Source organism: Prionailurus bengalensis, chromosome E2, assembly GCF_016509475.1.
Source record: "Prionailurus bengalensis isolate Pbe53 chromosome E2, Fcat_Pben_1.1_paternal_pri, whole genome shotgun sequence".
Lineage (NCBI taxonomy): Eukaryota > Metazoa > Chordata > Mammalia > Carnivora > Felidae > Prionailurus > Prionailurus bengalensis.
The window spans coordinates 12,578,520-12,591,707 of NC_057352.1; the positions used below are offsets into that span (position 1 = coordinate 12,578,520).

The window sequence follows — 13,188 nt, forward strand, 5'->3', positions numbered from 1 at the left end:
ATCTGCTGTAACTCCTCCTGGGAGTATTTGGGCTGGTCTGGTAAAACTGGGTCTCCCGGGTAGTTGTATGGTCATGGTGGGGACTGAAGTAAGGGCTACTGCCTTGGCTGCCTGGTCAGCCTTTTGATTACCTTTAGCTACTGGGTTATCAGTTTACTAGTGCCCTTGGCAGTGGATAATGGCCAGCTTGGCAGGAAGCCATAAGGCTGTAAGCAGGTCAAGTATCTCCTGCTTATTTTTTATAGTCAGTCCTTCTGCCGTCAGTAACCCCCTCTCCTGATAAATTGCCCCATGAATATGAGCTGTGGCAAACGCATAACGGCTGTCTGTGTAGACGTTAACTCGTTTTCCAGCTCCCAGCATCAGCGCCTTGGTGAGGGCGATGAGCTCTGCTCGTTGGGCTGACGTTCCAGAGGGTAGAGCCTCCACCCATACGGTGTCCATTTCAGTGCCCACCCCTGCACCCGCATACCTGTGTCCATCCCGCACAAGGCTGCTGCCATCAGTGAACCAAGTAGCCTCAGCATCGGGGAGGGGCCGGTTGGTCAGATCCGTCTGGAATCCACGTACTTGCTCCAGGATCCCTGCACAGTCATGTAGTAGAGCATCTAGGTCAGGGTCAGGCAGCAGGGTTGCAGGATTGAGGGCCGCACTGGGGCGGAACTGCACCCGTGGAGGGTTGAGTAGGAGGCTCTGGTAATGAGTCATACGTGTGTTGCTTATCTATCAGGAGGCTGTTTCAGGACCCCTTCAATGGCGTGTGGGGGTCATGATCCAGATCTCCTGTCCTAGGATCAGTTTGTCTGCGTCCTTGACTAGGAGTGCTGTCGCCGCAATAATTCTTAGGCATGGCGGCCAGCCAGCAGCCACTGGCTCTAGATTTTTGGACAGGTAAGCCACGGGGCAGTTCCAGGGGCCTAAGGCTTGAGTTAGAACCCCTTTTGCTATTCCCTTGTGTTCATCTACAGAGAGGTGGAAGGGCTTCGTAATGTCTGGCAGGCCCAGGGCTGAGGCACCTAGGAGGGCCTTTTTTAACTGATTAAAGGCAGTTTCTTCTTTTTCAGTCCATTCAAATGTTTTCCCCTCTTTGGTAGCTTCATATAGGGGTCTGGCGATCTCAGCAAAACCCGGAACCCAGAGGCGGCAGTAGACGGCCGATCCTAGGAATTCCCTTACTTCCCTTCGGGAGGTGGGAGTAGGGATCTTCAGGACAGTTTCTTTTCTGGCATCTGATAACCGCTGCTGTCCACCCTCCAGGATGTATCCCAGGTAACTTACCCTCTCCCTGCATATCTTAGCCTTTTTCGCAGATGTCCGGTACCCCAAGGCCCCCAGGGTAGCCAGCAGGTCCTGCGTCCCTCGCTCACAGTCCTCGGCCATCTTGGCAGCAATCAGGATGTCATCTACGTACTGTAGAAGGGTGAGGCCAGGGTACTCCTTTCTGTACTCACGAGGACCCAGGTCCTCGTGTAGTGCCTCGTCGAAGATGGTGGGCGAATTTTTGAACCCCTGAGGCAGCCGTGTCCAGGTGAGTTGTCCGCTGTAGCACTCCTCCGGATCATGCCACTTGAAGGTGAACAAGGGTTGGCTTTGGGTGCCAGCAGCAGACTGAAGAAGGCATCCTTTAAATCTAGTACAGTATACCAGACCCTGGAGGGTGCCAAGGAGCTCAAGAGAGTATATGGGTTGGGAACAGTTGGGTGTATGTTCGTGACCCTCTTATTTACTTCCCGGAGGTCTTGCACCAGTCGATAGTCATTTGTGTGAGGCTTTTTGACGGCAGTAGGGGGGTGTTCCAGGCAGACTGGCAAGAACTAGTACCCCTAGGCTTCATAGTCTCCGGATGTGTGGCTGGATCCCCTTCCGGGCCTTCTGAGACATGGGGTATTGTTTGATCCTTACCGGACCTTCTCCTGGCTTGACCTCTACCAGGACTGGGGCCCTGTGAGTGGCTAGTCCTATCCCCCAGTCTCTGCCCAAACCGAGGGGAATTCTTGTAGCCATCTGTCTATATTATCCTCTCTCGGGAGAGCCTCCTAGTGGAGGTGGTATTCATCCTCTAGTTTCATGGTCAGGACCTGGATGGGGTGGCCCTTGCCATCGGTGACCTGAGGCCCCCCTTGTCTGAAAGTTATCTGAGCTCCAATCTTGGTAAGTCCCGTCCTAACAGCGGATAGGGGCATTCTGGTATTACCATAAAGGAGTGGGATACCCGGCCCGTCCCCAAATCTACCGTTCTTCGGGTAGTCCATGAATAGTGGCTCATACCAGTTGCCCCTTGTACCCAGGACTTCTTGCTGGCTAGTTTTCCTTGTGGGGTGCAGAGGACCGAATGTTGCATTCCAGCGTCAACAAGGAAGTCAACAGGGGTCCCCTCCACTTTAAGAGTTACCCTGGGCTCGGGGAGAGGGTCCGAACCCCGGCTCCCCTAATCACTCAGCTCATCTAGCTCTAAGACTTTTACTTGATCAGTCTTGCTTCCCTTCCCGCTGGCCTTTTTCGGACAATCTTGGGCCCAATGCCCCATCTCCTTGCAGTATGCGCACTGATCTTTCTGCAGCCTCTGCTTCCCCCCTTGGTGGTTCCTTTACCTCCTTTTGAGTCGTCTGCCAGCTGCCAGAGACAGCAGTCTCGTTCCTTGGGGGAGTCCGCAGTGGTAGCTAGTAGTATTCTGGCCAGGTCTCGAGTCTGCTTACTGCTGGCAGCCGCCATGGCGTGAGCCTGCCTGTCCTCAGGAGGCTCCCGGTTATTTTATACCTTTTCGGCTACCACCAGTAAGTCCTGCAGACTTTTTTCTCCTAGTCTATCTATTTTCTGTAATTTTTTCCTAATGTCCATGGCCAACTGGTTTACAAAGGCCATGATAACAGCTGCCTTGCTTTCCGGAGCCTCTGGATCCATGGGGGTATAGGTACGGAATGCCTCCATGATCCGTTCTAGAAAGGCAGCCGGAGATTCATCTTTTTCCTGTTGCACATTTCCTACCTTGGCCAAATTGGTTGGCTTCCTAGCAGCCATTCGGAGACCCCCCATTAGAGTCTGGCGGTAGACCCGGAGCCTCTCCTTACCTTCTGCTGTGTTGAAATCCCACTCGGGCCAAGTTAAGGGGAAGGAGGCATCTATCTGAGCCTGGTTGGTGGTGGGATTCCCGTCTGCACCCGGAACTAGTTTTCAGGCCTTATTGAGGATTCTTTCTCTTTCCTCAGTCATGAACAGGACCTGCAAAAGCTGCCGGCAATCGTCCCATGTGGGCTAATGGGTAAAAAGAACAGAGTCTAATAAATCAATAAGCCCTGCTGGTTTCTCGGAAAACTTAGGATTCTGAGCTTTCCAATTGTAGAGGTCACTAGTGGCAAAAGGCCAATAGTGATGGGGTTGATTCCCCTCCGCGTCTGGGGGTCTGGTGGCTCGCAGGGGCAGAATAGTAGAGTCAGCGGCAGAGGTGGATTGCTCCCTCTGAGTCCTTTGTCTGGTAAAGGGCGGGCTTCCCACTGGAGCGTTTCTGCCTCCCGCTTTCGGAACAGCTTCTGCCTCCCCTGGAGGGGGACGATGGTGTTCTTCCGGCATCCTAGGGGCGGGTTATACAGGGGAGGAAAAATTAATTCTTCTTCAGTCCCCCCTTATAGGACAGGGTAGAGGGGTGCTGAAGGCTGGATAAGACTTTTCTTGTTCTCCTCCTTCTCTGTCCCCTGCAAAGCAAGAATGGGTTTCGGCTCCAGAGGGCGTGGGGCTAGGAAGGGCTTAAGCCAAGAGGGTGGGTCTTCTACAAGGTCCTGCCAAGTGATAATGTAAGGGAGCTGATCAGGATGGCCCGTCTTAGGCCAAGAGATGATACCCCTGACTCGGTGGATGGCAGGGAGGTCGAAGGTCCCCTCTGGTGGCCATCCAACATTGAAAGTTGGCCACTCGCTAGAACAAAAAAACTGCAACCGACCCTTTCGGACTTCCACACTGAGGTTGTTAGCTCTTCCCCTCACATCCTTAAAGTGATCAATCATAATACTTAGAGGAGTAGTCTGAGTCTGTCCCATAATGTCCGTCCAGTAAGTCCACAGAACAAAACAGAGAAACACAGAAACAGACAGAGGGCCCCTAGAAACAGTCTTCCAACTCCATAGAAGCAAAACTGAAAGCTAGACGACGGCCTCACACCGACCGGCGGGAGCGACCCGCCTCGTCTCAGACCTTTGAGGGGAATCCACGTCCCTCCAGAAGGGGGATCGGAATGTCTTCCGAAACTCCCGGCCCGTGGTCCTCCAGTGCGTCCACTTAGACCGCACCAGGCACTACCAGAATTTCAGAAATGAGCTCACACAGAAGAGACAGGGAACGAACAGACACTAACCATGGCCAGTCAGGCTCTCCGGGTCGGGGGTCCCTCGGGGGTCTTGGGGATCCTGGACGAGGCCCCAAATGTTATGCCCAGAATTTGTGATTCCCCAAAGACCACCAGGGAGCCAAGTCCAATGCAAAAGCAAAGAGCCTTTATTTGAGCTAGCTCGAGCTCAATCCCCTACCTGCACCGACACAGCGGTGAGATGCCGGAGAGAGAGAGAGAGTTTCAAAAGCACAAAGGTTTTATAGGGATCTAGGGGCAGTTGGTGGGGTGATGGTCATGGCCTTAGCCGAGGCTGGGGAAGGGTCATAGTCCCGTTGCGCAGGTTGCCGTGCGTGATTTGAATGGGAAGTTTGAACGGGTGAGCGGGAAGTTACTCCAGGGGAGTAGGCGTGGTCTGAGGTTTGAGCGGGAATTTCTTTCTGTGGTTCTCCCAGAAAGGGGGCCATGTCAGGGACACAGTCACTCAAGATGGAGGACACAGAACAAAATGGAGTCGGCCAGCCTAGGTCCGCTCGTCCAGTTAGCAGGACGCTGGGGGTCACTTCTCCTCTGCACCCTCTGAGAACTTGGGGCAGAGACAGGAAAGGAGGCTGGGAGAGATCACAATTTTGTCTCTGGTCCAGGATAAATCACGGAGGACAATCACAGGCCCGAGCTGGGAGAGAGGCCAGCCCTTCTTTTAAAAAGGGGGTGGGGTGGGGTAGTGAAGAGTCAAGAGGAATCTTAAATGGCCCTGCTTCGCGCAGGCGTCAGAGAAGGGCCGGCGACGCTGCAGCGCTGAACTCACCCCGGGCTCACAAGCTTCCAGGAACCGAGCGCTTCTTGGAAAGAAATCGTAGATTGGTAACAACCGGCCACCGTCCCTGTGCCAGGATCGCTTTCAAGCATTCTTACATCTACTTACTTCACGTAAACCCCACTACACTAGTGCCTACTAGGAAGGTACTACCCTTAATTCCACTTTACAGAGGACAAATGGAGAAAGTAAACAAGTCCACAAAATGTCGCTAGAAGGCGGCAGAGCGTGTAGGAGGCGAGAGAAACCGAGGTCGCGACCCCCGCCCGCCCACAACGCCAAGGTGACACACCCCGCCGCCCCGGCCCTCAGCGGCTTCTATGCCTCGTCTATTCCCCGAGTGAGAGGGCGACACTTGCGGGCTCCGCGCCCGGGCAAGCTTGGCAGAGACGCAGGGGCTCGGCATCGACTCACCTCCCAGAAGGTACCGATGAACGCGGCTTCATCCTCCCAGGGCGGAAGTGCCCTGTCGGCCACCGTCCCTAGACTACGCTTCCCAGAACCCTCTGCGGTACAAAGGGCTTATAGCTTCTTTCCGTGGCAGTGGCTGTGACTCCCACAGGCCTGGACTACACTTCCCAGAATCCTCCGTAATGCGACTCTAAAGGTTGCCACTTTTCCCCCCCTTAAATGTATAACAGTTGCAGTTAAGTCCGTTCTCAGGTGCTATTAGCGTTTGACCTTTCTTTTCTTTTTCTTTTCCTTCTTTGCTTGTTTAAAAAAAACCTTCCTTAGGAACGCCTGTGGGTGGCTCAATGGGTTGAGCCTCCGACTCTTGATTTTGGCTCAGGTCATGATCTCAGGGTCTTGGGATTGAGCCCAGCTTCTGGCTCTGCGGCTCTGCGCTGAGCGTGAAGCCTACTTAACATTCTTTCTTTCTCCCTCCCCCCACCCCCTCAGTCTCTCTGTCTTCTTCTCTTTAGGTTATCACAAATTACATCTTTACACCTTATATACCCCATTAATATAGGTTTATAATTGTCGTTTCATGTTTTTTTGTTTTAAATCATATAGGAGTTATCCATTGCCTTCTGGATTCCATGGTTTCTGATGAGAAATGGGTTGTGAGATAATAGAAATATATATTTGTTTCTGCCCCCCCCCATTCCTCTCATAGAGCTCCTGAAACCCTTATAATTTTCATCTTTTGTTCCAATATAGACGGAACAAAATCAAGCACATGGCACCAGTCCTTCAGGTGATTCCTGATGGAATCATCCCCCAGATGATTCCGAACAGACAAAACACAATTCTTTGAGAACACAGTTAGCTCTGGTCCCTCTGAAGCCAACGATCTGGTTCCTACCAGATGTGAGTGTAGGCTGTCCCCATCAAGACCATTGCTGAGTAGGGGAGGTGGGTGAAGCAAGGGCAAGTAAAATACCACAAAGCTCCCCTACCATCTTCAAGTTGTTTTCTCAATTCACCATTCACTGGGTGGTTGTACATCTTTAGCCATCTTCCAGATCCCGGTGAAGTTGATTCTGAGCTTTTGACCTTTTATTGTTGTTTCTGTGGAAGCTGGGCCCTTGGAACTACTTTCTCCATAATTTTTGCTGACATCACTCTGCAGTTCTTAAACAGTGCAATTTTAAGGGGTTAAAAATGGGAATATTTTCTTTTTCTTTTAATTCCAGTATAGTTAACATACAGTGTTATATTAGTTTCAGGTGATTCATATAGTGATTCAACAATTCTATGCATTGCTCAGTGCTTATCATAAGTGAGACTCTAATCAAATAATTAAACTGTTCAAATGGAAACATGAGCTCCAATTTGCAATTTGGGGAGAATTTTTAAATTGAGTTTTTTCCTACACTTGGTAGTATGATCATATGGTTCATAATTAAAATTATACAAATATACATTGAGAACTCTTATCCCATCCTGACCCCAGGTTTGCCTTTACCAAATGTCCATGCACTAAGTTTTGTTAGCTTTTGTGTGTGTGTGTTTCTAGTGGTTCTTCGTGCACATAACACAAATTCAAGAGGTATATATTCAAGTTAAAAATCAATTTTAAGGGGCGCCTGGGTGGCACAGTCAGTTAAGCGTCCGACTTCAGCCAGGTCACAATCTCGCAGTCCGTGAGTTCGAGCCCCGCGTCAGGCTCTAGGCTGATGGCTCGGAGCCTGGAGCCTGTTTCTGATTCTGTGTCTCCCTCTCTCTCTGCCCCTCCCCCGTTCGTGCTCTGTCTCTCTCTGTCCCAAAAATAAATAAACGTTGAAAAAAAAATTTTTTTTTAAAAATCAATTTTAAATATTCCATAATATATGACTATTCTTTGTGAAAGTGTGAGTTAATTTTTGGAACTAGTTCTTTGATTATGTATTAAAGTAAAAGGGTTTAAAAGTGAAGGACATTAGAGAGCTACAAAATATAACCAATGACAAAGTGTATACAAACAAGGCCCTTCTAATGCTTTAAAAAATATATCCTTCAACATACAATGGAATATTACAACATGGATGGACCTAAACAGTGTTATGCTAAGCGAAATAAGCTAGACTGAGAAAGTCAAATACCATATGATTTCACTCATAAGTTTAATCTTTAGGGGCTCCTGAGTGGCTCAGTCAGTTGAGCATTGGACTCTTGATTTTGGCTCAGGTCATGATCCCATGGCCATGGGATTGAGCCCTGTTTAAGATTCTCTCCCCACTCTCCTTGTGCCCCTCCCCCACTCATGTGCACGACCTCTCAAAAAATATATATAAATATATTAAAAATTAAGTCTTTTAAAAAAATGAACAAACAAAAAGCAGAATCAGACCTATAAATATAGCAAACAAACTGATGGTTGCCAGCAGGGCGGGGGTGGGAAGTTGAGAAAAATGGGTGAGGGGAATGAGAGATACAGACTTCCAGGTACAGAATGAATAAGTCATGGGAATAAAGGCCACTACATAAGGAATAAGAAAGGTAATAGCAATTTATCAGGACAGATTGTAGCTACACTTGTGGTGAACATAGCATGATGTATAAACTTGTCAAGTCACTATGTTGTAAACCTGAGATTATTGTAACATTGTGTGTCAACTATACTCAAATTTAAATACACACACACACACTTCAGTCATTTCATTTATTACATGAAGTGTCTTACTGATAAGGGGTAAAACAGTTTCTAGGTGAATGAGTATTTTTCTATGGGTTTTTCCTTCGTTTTTTTAATTAAAGGTTAAAATAAAAACATAGCTAGACACATTATATTGAAACTGCAAAATATACAAGATAAAGAGAAAATTTTGAAGATAGCCAGAGAGAGGGGGAAGGACACAACACACACACACACACACACACACACACACACACACACACAAGGGACAAAGAGACAGAGAATTACAGAACAATTCTTATCAGAAACTATGCAAACCAGAAGACAATACAATATAGAAAAAAAAAAAATCTGTCAACTCCAAATGCCACACCCAGCAAAAATACCTTTCAAAAATGAAGTAGAAGGGGCATCTGGGTGGCTCAGTCGGCTAGCGTCTATTTTTGGCTCAGGTCACGATATCAGTTTGTGAGTTTGAGCCCTGCATCAGGCTCTGTGCTGACAGCTTGGAACCTGGAGCCTGCTTCAAATTCTGTGTCTTCCTCTCTCTCTTTCCCTTCCCTGCTCGCATTCTTTCTCTGTCTCAAAAATAAATAAATATTTTTAAATTTTTAATTAAAAAAATTTTTTAAATGAAGGAGGAATAAATACTTCTTAAAACCAAAACAAACAAACAAAAAAACTGAGAATTCATTAGCAGACTAGCACTACTAGGAATCTTAAAGGAAGTTCTTCAGGCAGAAAAATAAGATAGTACACAGAAATTTGGTCCTACAAAGAAATAAAGATTGCCAGAAGCAGTTAAAATTTTAATTGGTATTTTTAATTGCTCTAAAAGATAATTGTCTAAATCAAAAACAGTAGCAATGTATTATGGCTTTATAGCATGTGCAAAAGAAAAATATTTGACAAGTGCACAAAACGTTGGAGGGAGGAATTGTGGGTATATGGCTGTATAAGTAGAATACATTATTTGAAGGTAGACTGTGATTAATTATAGACGTATATTGCAAGTCCTATGGTAATCACTAAAACAATTACAAAAAGTGATATAAATAATAGGTCAATATTGGACATTATATGAATTCACAAAAAAACTTCCAATTAACAAGAAAAGGAAGAAAAAAACAGTAGGCAATGAAAATATAGATTTATATCCAAGCATATCAATAATTATATGAAATATAAATGGCACAGAGACACCAATTAAATATAAATGGCATACAGACAACAACAGAAATTGTCAGATTGGAATAGGACATACTATATGTAGTCATGCACTTTGTATTAATATATTAGAAAGCTACAAATCTGTTTTGTACTTTTTATACTGTTGGATACTTATACTCAAAACTTTTACTAGGGGGGCGCCTGAGTGGCTCAGTCGGTTAAGTGTCCAACTTCAGCTCACGTCATGATCTTGCAGTCCGTGAGTTCAAGCCCCACATTGGGTTCTGTGCTGACAGCTCAGAGTCTGGAGCCTGCTTCAGATTCTGTGTCTCCCTCTCTCTCTTCCCCTCCCCTGCTCATGCTGTGTGTGTGTGTGTGTGTGTGTGTGTGTGTGTGTGTGTGTGAAAGATAAATAAACATTAAAAAAAACACTTTTACTAGGGTATTGAATAAATTTAGTCTTGCTAAAAAAAAAAAGAAATTGTCGGATTGGAGAATAAAGCAACAATAATCAAAAGAAAGCTGGAATGGCTATGTAATTTTAGGCAAGCACTGATTTTTAAAAAGCAAGAGTGATTATATGATAATCAAAAAGACATCAAGACAAAGAATATTACCAAGGGAAAAAGGAACATTACATAATAATAAAGGGGTAATTGGGCCAAAAAGGCATGAAACACGTATGCACAAAGAAATAGAGCTTCAAAATATATCAACAACTTAAAGGACTGGATGGCTAAACAAATCCACAATCACAGAGACTCCACCACCCCTCACCAATCAATAGGATAAACAGAAAGAAAATCAGTAAGGAAACAGAAGAGCTCAACAACATTATTAATCAACTTCACTTAACTGACATTTATAGAATGCTTTACCCAACAATAGCAGAATACACATTCTTTTTTAAGGGCATATGGAACATACACCAGGATGGATCATATCCTGGACCATGTAACTAACTGCAACGAATTTAAAGGAAGTGAAGCCACATAAAGTACATTCTCAGACACAACAGAATTAAATGAGAATCAATCACAGAAAAAATTAGGAAAATCCCCCAAATCTTGAAATTAAATTAACCATGGTCAAAAAGGAATTACAAATGGAAATGGGAAATAAATTAAATCAAATCAAATCAAAATATAAAGACAATATATAAGAACTTGTGGAATGCAACTAAGGCATGCTTAGAGGGAAATTTTAGAGTATTGGGAGACAAAAGCAGAAGGAAGAAAATAATACATGAAGCAGAAATCAATGGAACTGAAAGGTGAAAAACACCAGAGCAAAAACAATAAACTTCGAAAAGAGGTTACAAGAAATTACCAATGGCAGGACTGCAAGACATTTTAATAGATCCTAAAGACATTAAAAGAATAATAAGGGAATTTTATGACAGCTTTGTGCCACAGGTGACAACTTGGATCAAATGGACAAATTCCTTAAAAAGACACAAATTACCTAAATAATTCAGGAAGAAATAGACAACTACAGTATTCCTGTATCTATTAATGACATTGAATTCAAGTTTTAAAAGCTTCTAAAACAATGAAACCAGCCCTAGACTGCTTATATACTACTAACCTTTAAGAAAACAAAACAATTCCTCAAAAAACTGAGCAAACAGAAGTGGAGAGGGGTGCCTGTGGTTCCGTCAGTTAAGCATCCCACTCTTGATTTCAGCTCAGGTCATGATCTCACAGTTGTGGGATTGAGCCTCGCATTGGGCTCCATGGTGAGCATGGAGCCTGTTTGAGATTCTCTCTCTCCCTCTCTCTCTAACTCTCCCCAGCTTGTGCACATGGGCACAGTCTTTCTCTCTTCTCTCTCTCAAAATAAATATTTTTAAAAAGGAAGAAAGAAAATAGAAGTGGACAGAACACTTCTCAACTCATTTTATAAGGGCAACATTACCTTGTTACCAACGCAAGAAAAAAAAACATTACACGAAGAAAGACCATAGGCCAATATCCCTCGTAAACATAGATGCACAATTCCTCAACAATTACTATTAACAAGCAGAAAACAACAACATTTGAAAAGAGCAATACATCATGTCAGGTGGGTTTATCTCAGGAATGCAATATCATTCCAACATTTGAAAACTAATGTAATTTACCATATTCATAGACTACAGAAGAAGTGTATGACATCTTAACAGATGCAGAAAAAAAGCACATGAGAAAATTTAACATCTGTTCATGATGAAAAAATTTCAGCAAACTGGGGATAGAAGGATTGTCCTTAACTTTATAAAAGACATCTACAAAAACCTACAGTTAATGTAATACTTAAAAGACTAAGTGCTTGGAGAGAAAGGCAAAAATGATTTCTCTCAACATTCCTATTCAACAGCACTCTGGAGGATCCAGACAGTACAATAAGGAAAATAACCAAACAGACACAAAACCAGATCGGATAAGAAATAACGTTGCAGACAACAGACAATTTGCAGACCATATATATAGAGGCTATAAAGAATGAAAAAAAAATTCAGGAAATACTTAAGTATAGGTCTAACAAAACACAGGCAACATCTGTGTACTGAATAACAAAAATTACTGATGAAATAAAAGATCCAAATAGAGCTATGCCACATCCACAGACTGGAAGATTTAAGATGTGAAATATTCCAACACACTTCCCTTGAAAGTCCCAGCAAATACTTTCTTAAAGAAATCAACAAGATACTTCTACAACTCAAAGCAAAAGACCTAGAATAACTAAAGCAAATTTGAAAAAGCCAAGCTTCTCTACTTGATTGACAGGCTTATTATAAAGCTAGAGTAATTAGGAACAAGTGGTATTGATACAAGAATAAACACAAAGATCAATGTGACAGAATAGAGTCCAGGAAAAGAAAAAACCCATTCATATATGGTCAATCAGTTTTTGACAAAGATGGAAAACCCAATTCAATGGAGAAAGGATTGTCTCCTGAACAAAAGTGGTGTTGGAATAACGGAGCATCCACGTTTTAAAATGAACCTACATTTTGTACCATGTACAAGTATCACAATGAATGATCAAACATGATCAAAATGGATCAGAGACCTAAATGTAAAACCTAACTTATAAAACTTCTGGAAGAAAACATAGGAGAAAATCATAGGGACCTTGGATTAGGCAAAGATTTCTTCTGTATGACACCAAAAACATGATCTATAAAAGAACAATTTCAAAATTAACCTCATAAATATTTAAAATTTCCACTTGAGAACTTGGTGAAAATCTTTGCAAATCACATACCACATAAAGGATTTGTACTCAGAATATACAAAGAATCTGCAAAACTGAAAATGGTGTTCAGTTTGGTTACAAGTGCCAAGTTAAAGCTTTCAACGTGGCTGGTCTTTCTCAGTTTGAGTTAATTTTCAGAGTTGGCTCTTGAATCATCAAAGAAAAATGTTAGAAAATTAATGGCATTAGTGAGGTCAGAAACAGTCAAGGAAATACAGAATATAAAACGTATCCCTTAGGTTATTGATTTACTATAAACAAAAAAATAAAAGCCTGAGTAGAAATGTAACAAAGGCTTCCTAGATAAATCAGGTATTTTTCTATGGATTTTCCATTCTTACATTCATGATTCATTCCTGTGAGACAGGGAGAATGCTCTACAGAGCAATTTTAGGGGTTCTGGCCCTGCAATGTAATTCATGCAGATGGCAGTTAAAAGTAGCTTCAAAGTCTGTCAGAATGGAGTTCAAACTCTGGTCGTGCTATTTATTATCTACTGTCTCGGGGGAAATGACCTCTTAAAGCCTAAATTTTCTTACATGCAAAAATGGAGAAATAAATAACCTGTATTCTTAGCACTGC

General features: G+C 43.9%; 1 long non-coding RNA gene across 1 annotated transcript; it reads right to left on the bottom strand.

Annotated features, from left to right (window-relative positions):
• Positions 1 to 3,037: 3,037 nt before the first annotated feature.
• On the bottom strand, positions 3,038 to 5,748 carry LOC122493928. The gene is made up of 2 exons (XR_006300066.1): positions 5,550 to 5,748; positions 3,038 to 3,568 (listed from the first exon to the last, which is right to left on the bottom strand). It is a non-coding gene; the product is annotated as an uncharacterized LOC122493928 (long non-coding RNA).
• Between the last annotated feature and the right edge of the window lie 7,440 nt (positions 5,749 to 13,188).